The sequence below is a fragment of the Struthio camelus genome, chromosome Z, assembly GCF_040807025.1.
Source record: "Struthio camelus isolate bStrCam1 chromosome Z, bStrCam1.hap1, whole genome shotgun sequence".
NCBI classification, from domain to species: Eukaryota; Metazoa; Chordata; class Aves; order Struthioniformes; family Struthionidae; genus Struthio; species Struthio camelus.
Genome location: NC_090982.1, coordinates 55861173 through 55879289, shown reverse-complemented (window position 1 = coordinate 55879289; position 18117 = coordinate 55861173). Strand labels below are relative to the sequence as shown.

At 38.4% G+C, this 18117-nt stretch overlaps 1 protein-coding gene and 1 long non-coding RNA gene across 2 annotated transcripts in view; one reads left to right on the top strand and one right to left on the bottom strand.

The window, feature by feature from the left end:
* The window catches only part of LOC138060871 (myocyte-specific enhancer factor 2C), a 566075-nt gene that overhangs the window by 354374 nt on the left and 193584 nt on the right, over positions 1-18117 (bottom strand). The gene's annotated exons all lie outside the window — the stretch shown is intronic.
* LOC138064684 (uncharacterized) lies at positions 9548-12442 on the top strand. The gene is made up of 3 exons (XR_011137926.1): positions 9548-10037; positions 10474-10566; positions 10969-12442. It is a non-coding gene; the product is annotated as an uncharacterized lncRNA (long non-coding RNA).

The following is an 18117-nucleotide window of genomic DNA, read 5'->3' as shown; positions in this document are numbered from 1 at the left end:
AAATAGTTACAAACAGTATATGGGCATACGAACCTGATATTCATAGATAAGTGGGAGGAATGTCTGGCTATCATACCTGACTAGTCTGAGCCCAAGGATGTGTGAGAGACCTTGTGCCATCCAGACTTTCCAGTGAGCTACTGAGTCCAGAATAAAAGTACCAGATATCATGATCCTAAACAAGCAAGTAGGGTGGAAGAACGTTCATCTGTAGGTGAATGTTTAAGCTTTTTGAACTGTCTATGTTCAAGGACACATAAGTGAGTTTGGGAATCCTTACACGTAAAAAGAATAAATACCTGAAAGATTGACACAAGCTGTATCCAGAGACACCTGATGCCTGGTGAAGAGTTTGGGAATCCTTACACGTAAAAAGAATAAATACTTGAAAGACTGACACAAGCTATATTCGGAGACACCTGATGCCTGGTGAAGGGTAACAGTGGTGCCCTCCAACATGCACCCATCTTTCTATCTGTACCTAGAATATCTAAAAATTTATTTGAGGAAACATCACTTTTGGAGTTTCATTTTTTTTCTAACAGATTTGATAGCAAAGTTCTCTGCAAGGAGGTTGTTTGCACTTTTGACTTCATGACCACAGACATGAAGCTACTAAAAGGACATCATGTCGGACCTCCAGTCATGGTACAGGAATCTGAAAAAAACAAAGCTCCCTGCAACAAAGCATTTAGAGATTCTGAAAGACGGCTCTCAGATAAGTGAATATGATAGCAAATGCACTAGACACAACTCATTCTAGACTGTGCTTAATAGGTTACAGTTCACTTTGGTTTTTCACAGTGATTCTAACACATGTTCCATAATGAGAAAAATGTTTTAAATTCAGGATAAGAAAAGGACATGGGCAGCAGGGAATAAACAGCAGTTTTTAGCTTGAGTTTCAAGCATATAGATAACGGAGCTGAAAGGTTATAAACAAAACTCTGAGCTCACACACAATGGGAGCATGTAGGAAATTAATGCTGCCTATGGATAAAGAAAAAAAAATCCATCTCATTCAGATCACCATTACCAAGTTATTACTGAGAGGGGGAAAAAGAGGAAGATAGAGAGAAGGAGGAAGATCCCCCTTTTAGGTTGTTGTTTTTAGCTTTTCATTTTTTGCTAATCTAGATTAACCTAAATGCAAGGAAGGACTGCTTTTCCCTGTAGGTATAGGTCATTAGTTCACGTAACGGTTTTGCAACAGCAGCCACCCTCTCTTCCATTTGTTTAAAAGCCTCTCTTGCGAGCAATAACGGATAGACTTCCCAAGCATTTTCTGCTTAAAAAGTTTGATTTGTACTATCACTGAAACTCTGTCTTTAAAAGCATCATCTTCAAATCTGGTCAGATTGCTTCCTTCGTGAAAAAATAAAAAAGATATATTTCTGAATAGCCTTCACTATTTTTTTGAATATAACCCATTTTATCAAATATTTATAAAAGTTGTTTTGCACTTTGAGATACACTTGCAAACTTTGGATTGACTTGTTGACAGACGTCTACAGTATGTGACTTCCAGGGACTCTCAGGTAGAAAATTCCTCTGAGAGCGCAACGTGTAGGTAAGTATAAAGTAAAGTAGAGAGTAGTTTTTTCTAAATGTATGAAAACACTGGCTTACTGATGGCAAGAGGGAGTCTTAGGAATTTCAGAGAATGTTTTTCATTAGAATATATAGGAAAAAAAAGTTAAATAACTTGACAGCTTAGCTACTGACTGAAAACTGGACAGAAATTATTAACTTATTTACAGCTGACTTTCATAGGCCCAAAATTCCCCACAGTATAAGCAAGAATATGATAATCTGACCTTTTCTTATTCAAACACAGCAATGAACATCCTGGCTATTTCTAATGTAAATAATCTCCAGTACTTCCTATTCTCTTGATTCATTTTATTAAAGTGCATCTTGATGCTCATCCTTCCACTCATTATTTAAACTGTGAGAATTAGCACATTCATAGATCTCATTCACTGACATAAAAACCAGTAACTTGTCATTCTTACTGTGTAGCGTTTGAAACATTACTTTCCCTTTTTGATCACCGCTCTATGTTTTTTCAGAGGTTTAGATTTTGAAAAGACACTCTAGAGATTCCCCTACAAATATCCTAAGACATCGTAACAGTCTCATTTTGAGTTATAATGTCTTGACTTTGAAGTGTCATTAAAACATGAACACGAAATGTCCACAGCATTAAGCTGAAACTCTTTCTAATTTCCTGATTAACTCTAAAAGACAATTTCTTGATCTACCATTAGACATGTAACATATGATCCACAGTACGAGCTGGCTGGATTATGATAATAACCTCTTCAGTCAAAAGTTCCCGTATTTAAAAGGGTCTTTAATGTTTTTAATTTTCCATTTTACAACACTAACAAAAAATCAAAAAGAGCCACATGGCTCATAAGAAAGGCTACAACTCTTTGAAAGGAACTGCTGATTTACCAAAGAGCATTCGTTTTCCAGCAGGCTCCTGTTCCGTCATCCTGACTGGCACACGCCTGAAACTTTCAACTAAACACAAGATAAAGCTTTGTAAAAACAGAAGGCTAACTAGGACTCCCTCTGTTCTGCCTCACTAACTGGACAGTCCCACCCTTTGTGTGCTACACCAAGGGCTTTAACATATTCGCAATGTGCGTGTGTCATATGAGTGTGACTTACTTCTAATCTACACCCACTCGTACTTCCTTCCTAATAGCAAGTTGTTCCAAAATATCTTGCCAGTAGCCCCTTTCCTGCTGCTTCAAGAAAAAAATTGAATCTGTGGTCCATTGCTTCATTTTGCCCAGTGAACTAAACATGTTTGTTTTGTCCTTAAAAGCCTCACTCTCCTTCCTGTTTGTGAATGAAACTCGCATCAGCACAATGCAACGTGACTTCATTCAGCAGCAGCAGCTGCAGAAGCAGCCAAGAAGGGAGTTTTGGACATTCAGAGGACTGTGCAAATATTTGGCTTCTGAGGTTTAGGAAGAGGAAAAGAAAATTCATTTTTTGCTGGGAATGTTTTCATTTTGACATGTTTTTTTAGTTTAGTTTTCTACATCAAATTAAAAAAAAGAAGAAAATATTTTGTTTGGGTTAAACAAAACAAATCACTTGACCAACAGAAGATGTCATCTATTTTTAAATTTAAGCTCACTTAAAATTCAATCCACGTTTTTTACACAAGTTCAAAGCAAAAACCTGGGATACTTCATTTTGAAAATATGCAGGTGTTTCCAGATTCTCTTCTTACTCTTTTTCATTCTTGGAATCAAAGAAATAATTATAATGTCTGCCTTGTCTGCATCTGCTGCAATATCACCCCACTACTTCCTGGTACCACTGCATGATGCTATATAATATCACAAGGCATCAACATTCAAGCAAAATAGTTTCACTCATTTCTAACTTAAAGAATTATCAAGTTCAAATAGTTCACTGGAAAATATCTTTTATTGCTCCAGTCTTTTTTTTTCTACTCTCAAAGTTTCTTCATTTTGGATTCACCCTATAACTACCTTCCTAGTCTCTGTTTGCTCTGCTGTTTTAGTAATTTGATTCCCTTTATATTTTTCTTTCCACTTCACATCTCCCTTTCCAACTAAAATAATCCTACTATTCCTGCATCCAAGTCATGGAATTAAATGACAAATTTTGCCATAACATTGTTCATAATGGTTGCACCATGCCATTATGTCTGCCTTGTCTGCCCAGACTATACAGTTCCACTGCCTACATGTATGTAGGTGTCTAATCCTATGATTAATCCTATGACTTCAGTGTGACTCAGATGCCTCAGTCTGTGAGGGTTTGTGCCTAAGGTCTTTGGACAGAGACAATCTGAACTGCTGTGTTCACACAACGCTCTCAGTCAGTTCACAGACATGGCCATAATTAGAAACATGACCAATAATAATTACCACTATCAATGTTGTCAACATCATCACTTAGTACAAGAGCTCAAACTAAAACAAGGCTTTCCCACTTCATGGGAGAACTCATTACTGAAAGCAGTGGCTGGGGAAAAGTTTGCTTCCACATGCTTTTCTTTTTTTCATATAATGATTTCTACAAAATTACTGTACTGTAGCCGTGATTTTTATTTTAAAGCTGGACCACTCAAATAAGCTCCTTTTCTACTACATTTTAGATGGAGTGTCCACTACTGTGTCACGTGGCCACATGTTCCACTAATTTGGCTTCTCCAACTAATCACCCGCAAGGCCAGCTGGCTGAACTCAGTGGTGAGTGCTGGGATCACCATTTTACTTTATCATTTGTCATTTTGCTCTTTCAATAGTTAATATATTAGAACTGCCTTCACTAGGTGAATGCAGAACACATATTTGAAAGTCTCATCATGGAAAAAGTCTGCTAATTTAGACTTTCTTACAGCCATACCAGTTCACACTGCAGACCTTTTGACAATTACCTCAGGCCCACTATTGCCATTCTTATCCAGCCAACCTTGCTTTCAGGTGGATCTTGCTTGGATAAAACAGGCCTTAATATTGTCCAAATAATGCACAGAAAATAATATACTGCGGGAAAACGGATGTCCTATTTATTCTGTTTTTGCACTTTTTTATAGACGCTGCGTAATTTCTTTTTTTTTTTGTATGTTTGTCGAGGTTACCATTAATGCATTTAAAATTAGTATATTTATTGGACAAGCAATAGCTCAAGAAATCACTTAAATCAAAAATGTTTGACTTTTAAACTTAAACTATCACATAATCTAGTTTCTGTCTTTTGAATACATATACAAATCATATTACAACCAGTATGGTGAGGAAACATATTCTGTAACTATAGAATATCCTATAACTATATTCTATAGTTAAGACTATATATTCCCCAAGTTATGTTTTAAGTAATACAGAAGAAATCTATAAATTAACTTTGAAGATCCCGGCACAGGATCAGATATCTGTCAGGCTCATGGCCAATGCAAAACAGGAGCAGGAACAGAACTTTTGAAAGGTAAGTTCTCAGTTTCTGACCTTTTCCTCAGATCCCATAATTGCAATGCTGGACTCAGCAGAAGCCATTTTGTGTTGTTCTTACTGAAGTAAGCACTTAAAGCATTGTAATTCCTTGCTAATAGAATGGGCATTTACTTTTCTTGCAGTTTTAATGGCACATTGCTATGTGATTGGAGTTTAGGATGTCTGTGGAGCATCTGTCCAAAAAAGCGCATGCATTTCTTCAAGCATTTAGAATATCTGCCAGGTTTTAAAGGATGGGGCCAGAAACCCAGCTGCCCTGAGGTGAAACTTCATGCCAGTTTTCTAATACACCCTTTCATTTAAACTGCATTGAGTTTGAGTAGGTTTTTGCAGTTACCCTAGAAGAAGCAGGGTGTCCCATTTTACCATGCCACCTATTTTCCAAGCCTAAATGTAGCAGCTTTTTGGTTGCTTATAAAGGTTTTCCAATCCTACGAGAATCACTGACATTTTGAAAACTCTTCCTGTCTCCAATCATACGGAAGAGTAGAAAATTCTGGCAAATAGAAAAACAGTGGGGAGAGCAGAAAAATGGATTGTGCAAAATGAAATAGCTCATCTAGATTACTCTGTATTTCATTTGAACTTTCTTTTTTGTATCTTTTCATTCTACAATAACTTTCATTTCTAAAAAAAAGTCACTTTCACTTGTAAAAAAGGAATACTTTGATACTTTGTTTTGGAAGTATCAAAAATTCATTTCAAAATGATTTTTGAAAATTTTTTAATAGTTTCCCTATAGCATTTCAAACAGGAAACATGTTGCTTGTCTGAAAAAAGATTTGATTTCAGCAAATTGCCACTTTTCTCACTCCCCAAAATGTTTAATTGAATGATCTCCCAAATGCTAACTGTGCAGCATCATTACACACGCACTGATCCACTTTAGGTTTCCTTTGACTGAAAGGGAATCCAGCATTAGCTGGATATATAGCTCTTTAGCTGCTCTGAACAACACTACCAAAGGATTCAGTTCCCTGGCAAAATCACATACTGGGACTGAGGACCGAAGGAATGATCAAAGTGACAGTCAGATTCTCTGCCCTGCAAATCTTAAAATGAAGAATGGATGTTAGGCTTTGCTTATTATTCTGTATTTCCTCACACTCTACATAGAGATAGACACAATACAAGCCCATGGAAAAACATCATAAACCTTCAGGTATATGCCTTCCTTCAGAGTAGAGCTGTCTCAGAGAACAAGAGTTATTTGGGCCCAGGCTATTCAGGCATATTAACTTACTATTTGCCACTCCTACATAACTGTACCATTTCCTGACACTAAACTCATCTTCAATATGTGAAGACAGAGGCATAGGAGGAAATGACACCCACTGGTAGCACTGAGTAGTATAATTTGAAAGAGCTTTCATTTACTGATTCTACAGTGTGATGTATTTGGGTTATGTTAAGTAATTGATACATTTTATTTGTTTCTTCTGCTTTTAGTGTTTTTTTCCTCTCTGCTGCTATGGAACTCCTTAGTCCCCCCCCTTCCAGGTGATCTGTTTCTGCGACAAGCGTATCATAGTAAGAAAGAGGCAGCTGGCATGAGTGCTGGTTTCCTCCCACCTTCCTCAGGCTGAAGTAGAGTTCATTCTGGGTCATCAGAGCAGTTGCAAATAAATGTTTGTAGGCAAGGACCAACAGATCTTGTGTGACGTGGACTCATTGTCATCTTTCCCTCATGAGTTGTAAGTGGTCTTCAATTTACTAAGATAAATAACCTGGCCTGCCTTGTAAAAGTGAGCCTCGGAATTTACTGCAACTGCTGCTTGATTTCAGCTTTCAATACTGTACTGACAGCAGTGTTTGGGATCTCTTCTAGCCAAAGATCCACAGAAAAGCAAAGGCACTAATCAATTAAAAAAAATCTATAGGGAATCTGCTATTTTGCATCGTATTATTATTTTTGACCATGTGACTATTATGTTAGCAATACATCTTTGTCCGATGTGTTCTGGGCACTTACCACTGAGAGGCAACTGGCTGAGTTCAGCAGCACTGTGCACAGAGACTGAGATCATCAGAAACACACATACAGAGAGCTGGGTTTAGGAATAAAATGCTTAGAAAGGGGCATGCACCAAGCAGCACACAGGGAAGTGGGACAGAAAAGAAGAAGTCAGGCTAGTTGTATCATAGAGTCAACTACAGTTTTAAGGATGTCCTTGTGTGACAGCAGTAGTTGTGAATTTGGAGCTATGGTTCCTAACTCTGCAACCATCTTATGTAATATTGCTACATGCTGTGTTTCTGAAGGCCTAAAAAGAGGAGATTCTTAAACTGCAGGCATCTCCTGACGATAGTACCCAAACACCTTCATCCTTGTGATTCACTATAGTATAGGGAAGTGCCTGTGCTCTGATTTTAAAGATAGGGAATATCCCTGGAGCACAGAGGGGCTAAGAAGTTAATGCACAAAAGGTAATCATCTCACTGTCCCATTGCTACTTAAGATCAAAACTTTGATTCTCAAACTTCCCGCTCACCTGCAGCCTACCTTCAAAGAACCTAACCTTTTCCTCCAGCAAAAATCTGAGTATATTCAGAACTGCCCAAATCCAAATCATAGTCAGCAGCTAAATGGCTATCTCATGCCATGAGATCTCATGAGATCTACTTAGATTTTGTCTGGTTATCCTCCACGGTCTGCTCTGGGTACTGTCCAACTAAAAGGTAAAGCAATAACGCAGTGACCTCACTTTTTCAAGTACATTAGTAGTGAGAACATTCACCTAAACAAACTGGGAAGAAAAATTTTAAAAGGAATATAACAGTTTCTTCTCTGGCTATATTTTACGATAAAGAGCTGGCCCTGAGACATATTTTCAGGAGAAGGATCAGGACCAAAATTCTTAGTAGAAGAAAATTGCTTCCTTGTAGTCCCAAAAGGACATGTTTATACTGCTGAGGTAGAATTTTAGGTATTCTCTTGTTCTTGTAAATGGATCCTCACTTTTGTAGATGTCATTCTTAGGCACCCATTCTACCAGAAGCACCTAATCCATTGCGGTAGTTTCCACTTGGCAGATAGGCCAACTTTCACTTTATTTTGCAGGCTTGGCACTTGCCTAAGGTAATATAAGCTGACTGTGATGGAGCTGTGAAATGAACCCAGCTCCTCCAAATGCAACCCAAGCCCAAGTGCGTCACCACTATCTTTTCCTGCCTAGGTGAGAGCTGTATTTGCTTTGATCCCCACAGAACCGCCTTCCTGCCAATCTTGTCTTGGACTTCGCAACGCAAAGAAAATGCTTAAAAAAAAACACAGCCAGTGCTATATGGGCAGGAGGTTTGAAATTTCGACTGGAAAATGGCACAAAGTCTGAAGTTTTTGGCAAAACTGGAAAAAAAGCATTAAGGTAAATTTCAGAGCAATAAGAAGAGTTAGGAAGAAGTAGCTGCTTTTGCACAAATTTATGGTAATTCAATGAACTGAATGATGTCAGTGCTCCTACTTTCCAGAATGTCTGCTACCCATAGAAAGCAGCTTCAAAGCTTAAAAGTACAGGAAACTTTTCATTTGCATTTGTTATGTTTTGGACAAAAATTGATGACTGGGTACATATGTATTAAGCAATTTGGGGGTTAATGCCATAAAACAGCAGCTACCACACAACACGATTTAAAAAGATCTTCTGAAATATTTTAAAATGGAAAAATATGTTGCAGATTATCCATGCGTGCATGTGTATGTGCGTATGTATGTGCATGCCTCCATACGATCTTGATGTAGTTTTAAAATAGCACTAAAAAAAGACCAGATTCAAACCTTATATCATCTGAGTCATTAACAAGAAAGTTCAGATTCACATTTTAAATAATGCCTTGTTTCTTGAGCAAATACAGGCATTTCAATGGTTTAATATTATTCTGATTCTCTTTTAGGGCTCACAGGTTTTCTCATTTTGTTTGCTCTCTTCTTCCTCTCATTTCAAAACTCATAAGAAGCACGTAAAAAATTCAAGTCCGACCCTAAATTCCGAATAAATGGCTAGCCTCCGAGCGTTTCTCATCAAGGTCAGAATTTCAGTTTAGGACAGTAAAACTGACAAGTAACTCTCCATGTTGACAGATAAAGAATTTGAAAGAGAGTCATTTACCAAGGTTTTTTTTTTTTTGATGTAAACAAAAGAGGTCATATCTTTCTAGCTGATATAGGCATTCATTCCAGTTATGATCTCAGCTGTGAAAAGGTTACAGTGAAGTATATATGGATAAGAATACTCATTCTATTGCCAGGGGAACTGGAATAGTCGAGCTTATATTTGATCTTTTGTTGCCTATCATACTTCATACTTTTCATCTATGTCACACCACATCACACTAACATTATAGAGTAAACTATCCTAGCATCTTGACCTAGCTGTCGCTATCCCTCCACTCTTGCCCACCCCGTCACTGACAGAGAAACTTTCCAGAGTTACCATAGGCAGGAATCTTTTCAGACAATTCTTTGTGAGGCTATTTATAGAGCAAATTGTTACAAAAATAGCTCTGGTGCTGACATGTATTTTTCTTCTCTAGGGTAGGAGATGACCTGTCCCTCCCTGCAGTGGTCTCTGCCAGCTGACACTTCCTGAACTGCCTTCATATAATTGGAGCACAATTCCTGGATTGCAACCCAAGTTTTACTGTAACAAAGGTGGAAAGTGTATTTTACCCCTGACAGACACTGCTGTGGCCATTCTAACTCACAGAATGCTCTCCACACTTTACGGAGGCAGGCCAGCGACTGAAACAGTTAATAGCTACTATCTCTCTTAGGAGACGAAGGAAAAGGACAGCACTTCATAGGTACATATTTGCCACTAGATTATTATTTTTCTATTTACTTCTAGAAGAAATGACTACTTTGAATATGAACTCTATGGATTATTTTAAAGATTTCCCAGCCTCCCCCTGAATTTAAAGGCTCTTTATGAAGTCCACTTTTGAATGGGTATGAAATGGCTATGAAAGAAGGACTTAGAGATGAAAAAACTGTACGTCAATAAATAAACCCGGGCAATTTTCTTTATTCAGGTAAGATCTGCTGGGAGACAGCAAATCCTGCTTTACTTTTTGCTGACTGTATTCGAATGGTCCTTACTGAGTGGTGCTATCTGAAGCAAAATATTATGTATTATGTAGTCTTCTATGTGCTAGGTCTCATGAAACATAACCACATCATTCTTCCTGCTAGTTTCACTAGGCAGCTGAAAATCAGTAAAGCACTTCATCTTCAGTCCCTTACTCAACAGCAGAATATTCTCAGTGGAAGGATACTAACTCCAGAACTCCCTTTCTTCTTCTGTCTATCTGATAGAGTCTGACCCATACAAGACAGCTTCAAATCATACTGATTTGTTCAGATCTTATGTACCAGTTAGGAATGAGTCAAAGGGACTCTGCAATGCTTTGAGATAGTAAATTAAATTAATCTGAGCTACATTATGATTTTGTACATTCTTCAACTCAGAGAATTACAGAATTATTGTTTGGAAGGAACCTCTGAAGATCATCCAATCCAGCCGGGATCCCTCTCCTTCTCCTCATACATCGTGTGCACTAGGTCTGTGACTGTCTTGTTTCCCTTCCACTGGCGCTCTCCAGTTTCTCCACAACCCTCTTGAGCTTGCGATACAAACCAGACACAGTATTCTGCATTTGATCTGCTGGCCACGTGCCTCCTAATGTAACTCAGTATAAAGTCTGCCTTATTCATGATAAGAGGACACTGCTGGCTAACATTCAACGTGGCATTCATTGTAAACCCCCAGGTCCCTTTTAGCAAGGAAAAGGAAATAATTATTGTCCCTATGCTGGCAACACTGACAAAATTCAAAGAAATGAAATGATCCAGTGCTATTTTTCCTAAGATTAAACCTTTAACTTATTCTCACTTTATTTCACTGTTTTCCCCTCCATGCATATTCTGCAGGGGAATAATTTTCGTTTTACTGTCTTTTTTCAGCGCAGCAGCAGTGGCAGTGCTGAATGTAACATACACTTCCTTCTAGAATACTGTCAGAGCAGCAAGACTATACTAGCTACAGCATATGGAATAAAGTACAGAGGAACCATGCATCAGCCGGAGATCCCAGCAATACAGCTGCTCTCCATTCGATAGCAGGCACATCCATCGACTCCTGAGGAGCCAGGGCAGACCCTGCATGACATGAGCTCCTGGAAGCCTCTTTGACTAACATTACTATTGGCAGTCGTTGGAAGAAGCACCTGTACTTTCCTGTGCAACAGCATCTACTGTCTGCATGCATTACAGCGTTCCTGCGACCTTTCACAATCCTTCATCTTGCAACATGATTATGTTGTTGATTTCTTCAGTGGACTTTTAGTTCCGTATATCTAACTTGCATATTCTGCGTGAATGGGTTTGTTTATCCAGAGGTCTGTCTATCTAGATATACAAAAGTTTTCATCACCAGGGTGTCTGGGTAGCAGTAAATAGCCATACTCAGGTTTAGGGGACCTCTGCTAATGCCAGCAAAGTTCTAGGAAGGTTCAGTTTGGCATTTGTGACTGCATATAAGCAAATTTCAGGCAGCAAGATACATTCATGCTTTCCAATATAATTTAAAGGGAGAACTAAGTGCCTTCTGAATAACTTCGGAACTGGCTATTCAGCAGAGTACTATACTCCCTTTAAGCCTCAAAGCAATGTTATATGGGGAGTATACCTGTTCTCAGTATTTCTTACCCCTCAGTTTCTATTCCTTTAAACAACAACAAACTTCAGTAAACACAAAAAACGGGGTTCATTATACTGTGCAATACTTTTTAAAGAATCCTTGCAGAAAGGCTTTGTATATTTATAGTTCTATCACAAAATGTAGCTAAGAATAGAAATGGTTTCCTCTCATCAAGGAGTGAATCTGCCAAATGTTATTGCTATAGGAAATCTAAGTCACATTGGATTACCACCTGGCACTATCAAAGCTAAACTACTGTCAACTTTAAAGCATGAAAAAATGATCTAATTATCATGAGTTTATGAAATATGTTTAGAACCTTGCTCACTAAGGAGTTTCTTTTTTCAATCCTTTTATAACATATTGAAAAGGAAGAAAGCACTCTTAAGTGGAGGAATTTCTTTTGTAGCTCAAAAGGAATTAAAAACAGAGGTAGAAAATTAGAAAAGTTCAGATTCACATCCCAAAGATCAAGGAAAGAAGATAAGAGTGAGAAAAAAAGGATGGAGTTAGCTTTTTTACACAATTCACCATAGGCATGTATCACAGCTGCAAAGCATGAATGCAATTTTTGGGTATGTTTGGGCACAGGTTTCTAAATTCACAGCTGATTTCACCATCAGACAACATTTTGCAAGAGGACCTAAACCAATGTGGAAAAGTCTAAGATTCACTAAACATGAAAGATCCACACTGCCTTTTTAAAGACCTCTATTGATCATAAATACCTCGGTTAACTTTGATCCCTCTTCATACATTATCTACATAAACAATATTCAACCAATTTCGATATATGACCTGTTGGAGAATACTAATGAACCAGAAACTGTAGTACATAAAAAGGAAATAACATGTGATAAATAATAAATATATATACATATAAAAATTCAGCCATCAGTTTTGAAAGTAATTCCAGAGACTCAGTCACAAGCTTTAAACATCCACCAAATCACATCCATGTGGTCTTCAATTCACTCCTCCAGTTTCACCAGGATGTCTGCATTTGGCTAAAGCTGAGGAGCAGTGTCTGCATTTTCTAAATGCTCAACATGCCCTTTGTTTATTTGGACCCAATCTTTTTGGCAGATGGACAGTCTGCTTCAACTATTTGAAGAATTTAAGACAGGGAAGCTGGCATGGGTGTCTCTGTGAGTTCTGGAAGCTAATATAGCTTGATAGAGAGGCTCAAATTGTTTTAGGATTCATACAACTCAAGGTATCACCATCTTATAGACCACACTTCGAACTGAAACGCACAGGACTGCTTCAATTAGGAGCAAGCACGCTGTAAGCTAACCACGGCTACTGATTTCACTTCTGAGACTGCATTAGAGCATGTCCAGTCTAGCAATTCCTGGCTGAGAAATAGGACACTTTTTACTCTGGTCTAAGTCTGTCCTAGAAACAGCACAGTGGGAAGAAGCAGAGTTACTGAAGGAAGAATATGTTTCATAGAGTAATAGTGTTAAATACAAAGCCTTTTATTCATTGACTATGATTACCATCTTAGCTACACGACTACAAAGCTGAAGTAAATCTCTAATGCAAGAACTGGAGTTGATGCATAAGCACTAGGACAAGCAACAAACATATTGCAAGTCCCTGTTGCGTATTACAGTATGGTTGTTCAAATTCAAAATTCACGTCTGTAATTTTGCAACCATACATGCTTCCAATGTGTAGATATATGTTGCACGTTCCATCCCAACTGGGAAAAATAAGTAGCTTAAAAGGAAAGAGTGACTGAAAATTATGAATGCATTCAAAATAGTTCTCTACAAATCAGTAACTATTTTTCTCTTGCATATGATGGCAAAATGATTTTTTTCTCTACTGGAAACTCCTAACTTTCCCATAAAAGGAGGAGTAATTATGAATATACTAGTTTAGCATCAAGTAGGATGACAGTATTTCCCAACAATATTTTTTCCAACCTTAACTTCTTGTTAGGTCTGTAAGAGCAATATGGTGGCGTCGACTTATTCATACAAGAACCAACAATAGGTCTTAGGTTGTTATTTAGGCAGAGCAAAACATCAATAGTCTTATATTTTTAATAATGATCTTATCTGCTGTAATCTTGGCAGCCTTGATGCATATTAGTTTCATTGCTGACAATATCAGCTGAGCCAAAATAGTTACTGTAGGTGGGTTCTGTTTAGTTTAAGCAGAATGTGTGGGGTCACAGTATATCTATTTCTAATTTTAGTATTGTTGTTTTGGGATCAGTGCTGTGTATCAGCCTATTGCTGTAAGTTTGATACAGTTTGAAAAGAGGATATGCTATATTTTTAAAAGTGTAACTCTCATGATTCACGTTAGAGTGTAGCAATTTTTATGTAAGAAAACACTCACACAAAAGCAGTCATTTGGACTGAGCCTGTGCCTAATACAGTATTCAGTTTCACCTGTGATTCTCTTCTTGTTCGTAGGGTGATCCTGCTATTAATGACAAAATTCCTGCTGATGTTTCTGAGAACAAGAGTGAAGCAGTCTGGCTTTACTGCTAGCATGAGGAAAACTAACTGATTTTCAGGGGCCTGACAAGAGAATTAAAATAGAAGAAAGCAGGGTGGCTTAAAATGACCTACTATGTGGCAGGTGGTGAACAGTGTGCACTTATGTGTGTGTAATACAGGGGCAGTGGGATACCACATAGATAATAATTTTCTTCCTTTACAGATTGGAGCTTCCTTTCTCAGTGGACTCCCTCAAAATAAAAGTGCTATGCACTGGAGAGAAGCAACTATGTTAGCAGGCACAAAAATTACCCTGCTAGTTCAGAGAGCCCTGAAAAGAAGAAAGCTTACCTTAATGAGAGCAAGGAGAGTGGCCATTTCTTTGAGGGTATAAATTTAACCTGCTGTTTTCAACAAGATGCACGTAGCTGCAAAGCCTTAAGAGATTTCAGCCTAATACCTGCTTTTAAGTACTGAGACTTTTTTCTTCCCCATGGTTAGTGTGATGAATTCTGTAAGACTAATGTTCCACAAGCTTTTCAATAAGGGGACAGAATATGTTACGTTTCCCGAAGAACAAACAATATACTACCCAAGGAAGCTGTGCTCATCTCCGAGGTGTCCTTGCTATAGACTGAAACTAAAGAGGCCTAATGCTAGAGAGGTATTAGAACAAAGTTCCCAAAGGTTTGGTCATCCCAAAGGATGTTCACACCCTTCTTAGTTCATACTAAACTGTTCACTCACTGATCAGAGTTTTCTTTAAACAATAAGTTATTCACTGTATCCAGTTATTGACAAACAGCATTTTCTTTGTAAATGAACAGGTTATAAAGTCTAAATCCAGGGAGCTAAAGCTCTCAGATCCTTTTCCAGCTTCTGTCATTGGCCTAATGCAGCTTACACAGGTCACCTGAGAGCATGTTACAAGCTTTGATGCCATTTGCTTGAAAGTACTGTGTTTGCTATTATTTTAATTTTCTGAGATGCTGAGCTCCCACTTCCCTTCTTTACTTTCTCTACTTCTAAAAGCTGAACTATTTATTTAAGTGCTTATACACTAATGTATTTGAATAGCAAGTTTTAGATTTGTCACATTGAAAATATTACCTTACAGCTCGAGATGTTGATTTAGGTTTCCTACATTACATGCTATTAAGCCAGTAGTAAGCCCAGGAAAACAATACTGAAAGAAGTTTTTCCATTCCTAATATGAAGTTTAGACCTCCTTACCTCACTGGGGCAAAATAAGTTGATAGTAACGGCTGTCATTTCTGCTTACAGTTACAAACTTTCCCAGTTTCCCCTGTCAGACTGGGAAGTAATTACAAACTTATCATCGAGATACCATCGAGGAAAATCCTTCTAAATATTAAACTTTTAAAGAATAGAGCTTGATAAGTCTCTTTTCAAACAGGAAACAAGGACTGTCTTTCAAGCCAGTTTTACTTCTACACTGCGAGCTAAATGTGGACACATGCTTACATGAGTCCAAGCACGTCTGCAAAGACCAAAAGGTGGTATTATCGATTCCTGCTTGTACTCTCTCATTTAGGTGGTGTGAACAGAGCGTTTTCCAAGCAAGCGCCTCTTCACCCTGCCAGGGCTCTGAGCTAATGAAAACCCATGTGAAGAAGGCTAAGTGCAGTGGCATACTTGCACTAATGGAGCGCTGCGAGAGGCAGGATGCGCTCTGTCAGCTGTGGGAGGGCCAGCACCTGGCTTACTCTGCTCTTGCAGCCTCCCTTTGCTTCAGAGAATGAACGGAGCAGGCTTCCATCTGCCTGCAAAATGTCATGTAGGCAGGCCCCTACACTTAGGCAAAGGCACCACCTTTCCTTAGAGGTCATTTGTAAATATGACCCTCTTGACAGTTTGGGAATCTAATTTTCTACAATTTTTACTGCCTAGACTGTCAAAGAGAAGATTGAGGCCTGCAGAAAACTAATACTGGGCTGCAAAATAAAGTAACTCCCTCCAACACTATTGCCAATATAATTTTCAAATTACATCATTTGAGTCCTGTTTACATGCTTCTATACTACCAAATGAACCTCTGTGAATCAGAGAGAGTCTGTCTTTCACTGCCTAAGATATCTCACTGGAATTCAACTCATAGTCTCTCCAATTTTAGCAATATATTTTTTAATTTTGTTTTTAGCATCAGACTGAACACGATCAAATCCCCTTCAGCTCCCAAATACTTCTCTAATTGTCTACTGTGTTTTCCTACTGGAGTCTGCAGCCTAATGGACATTCTCAGACATGTTGATGAGTCATCTGACACAGGAGGACTTGGGGACGGAGCCTGCCCATTGGCCTGCACAGCTGAAAACCAATACCGGTTGCTATTTAAACCAACAGCAGAAGTGTCAGTGTATCTGCAACATTTTTAAAGATGGTTGAGGAAGCTAGAAGTTGAAAAATATTCTTCTTCTCTGGTCTACTGCTGGATTTGCAGTGTTTACAAACAGCTGCTACAACAGCCCCAAGCTCCAAAGAAATATGTGACACATCCAAGAATCTGACAGTCAAACCCTAGCATTTGTTCCAGTGCATCCCTTCTAAGGTTTGGGGTAACAGGAGACATGCTCCTCATGGCATTTGTCACTGTAGCAGCTGTGTGCATGGCAGTGGCAATAGCTATGTGATTACTTGCTCTATGACTTACTGCAGCTACTAGAAAATGAGTCTTCAGACATGGGAATTCAGACAGCCTTTGCAGCAGCCAGCAAAGAGTAGGAAACAAATCCCATGGCAAAAATAATTGCCAATAAATAAAGAAATAAGCAGGGGTCCACATAGCAACTTGGGTATTAGAGGCAACAGCGCAGGTTTTGAAAACCAGGCTGTGGCAGCCCCATTTCTTGCTTCAGTGAGGTCTTTAGGAAAATCACAGTCCCACACTGCCTACCCTGTACCTCTGCTTTACCTCCACCCACTTTTCTGTTCACTCTGAAATCCTGTAAAGAGAGCAGGCGCTTGCATTGCTGCTGGAATTGAAGAGGGAAGGCAAATGCAAAGAACTGAGATCTCTTCCACAGGACAGTAATAGGAGCAGAAGAAACCACGCAAGCAACACCACTACATTTCAAAATATACTACACAAATGATCAATGCAAGGTGCACACACAACCACACAGCAACTGTTTCATTAAGTAAATGCTTCGAAACAACAGCGCAGTGTTCAGGCATGGAATGAGTTTGAGTACACAGAATATATTAGGAGGCGAAGTGGCTCTACACAAAAAACACCAGATCTTTCTCAGCTGTTCCCAGCAGCAGCTATTGGATCAAACCTTAAGGTTCTTGTATTAGAAGCCATCGTTCCTCAAACACTCTTTGTTAATTAACAACAATGCACCCTGCAGGTAGTGGAATTTTTATTTTATTTTATATTCTGGACGGGGCTCTTAAGATACCATTTTTAGGTCACATTCTGTATATAACATCAATGGTTTATGTTTGCACTACCAATGAAACTCTATAGCTTTTATAGCACGTGGAGAAAAGATGCCGGGCATTTTTTACATAAGAAGGTTTAGAGCAAATAGATGTCAGGACTCAGGGATATTTTCACTTTTATCCTGTTAAACTTTACAAGTTTTAGCTGTGCTTCTGAATTCTTCAGAGAAGCTTTGAAATTCACAAGTTCATACAATTCACAGAGCATCTGTTGTGAAAAATAAAGAGATTGTGACTTCCAATTTAAATAACTAAGATTTCCATTATTAAAAATAAAATCCTTGTTATTTAAAAATAAAAAACCCAGAATAGTCAGCTTAAGAGTAGCATAAAAAATCTAACATACAAATTCCAGAACAAGCAGGAAATGGATGTGACTGGAGGGCTCTATTTAGTCCACTACAGTTATCTTTATATCAGGGCAACTTTTAATGTGCAATTAGAAATTAGGCATCTAGTTGTTCCTGAAAGCCTGAAGTAGTCAGGCAC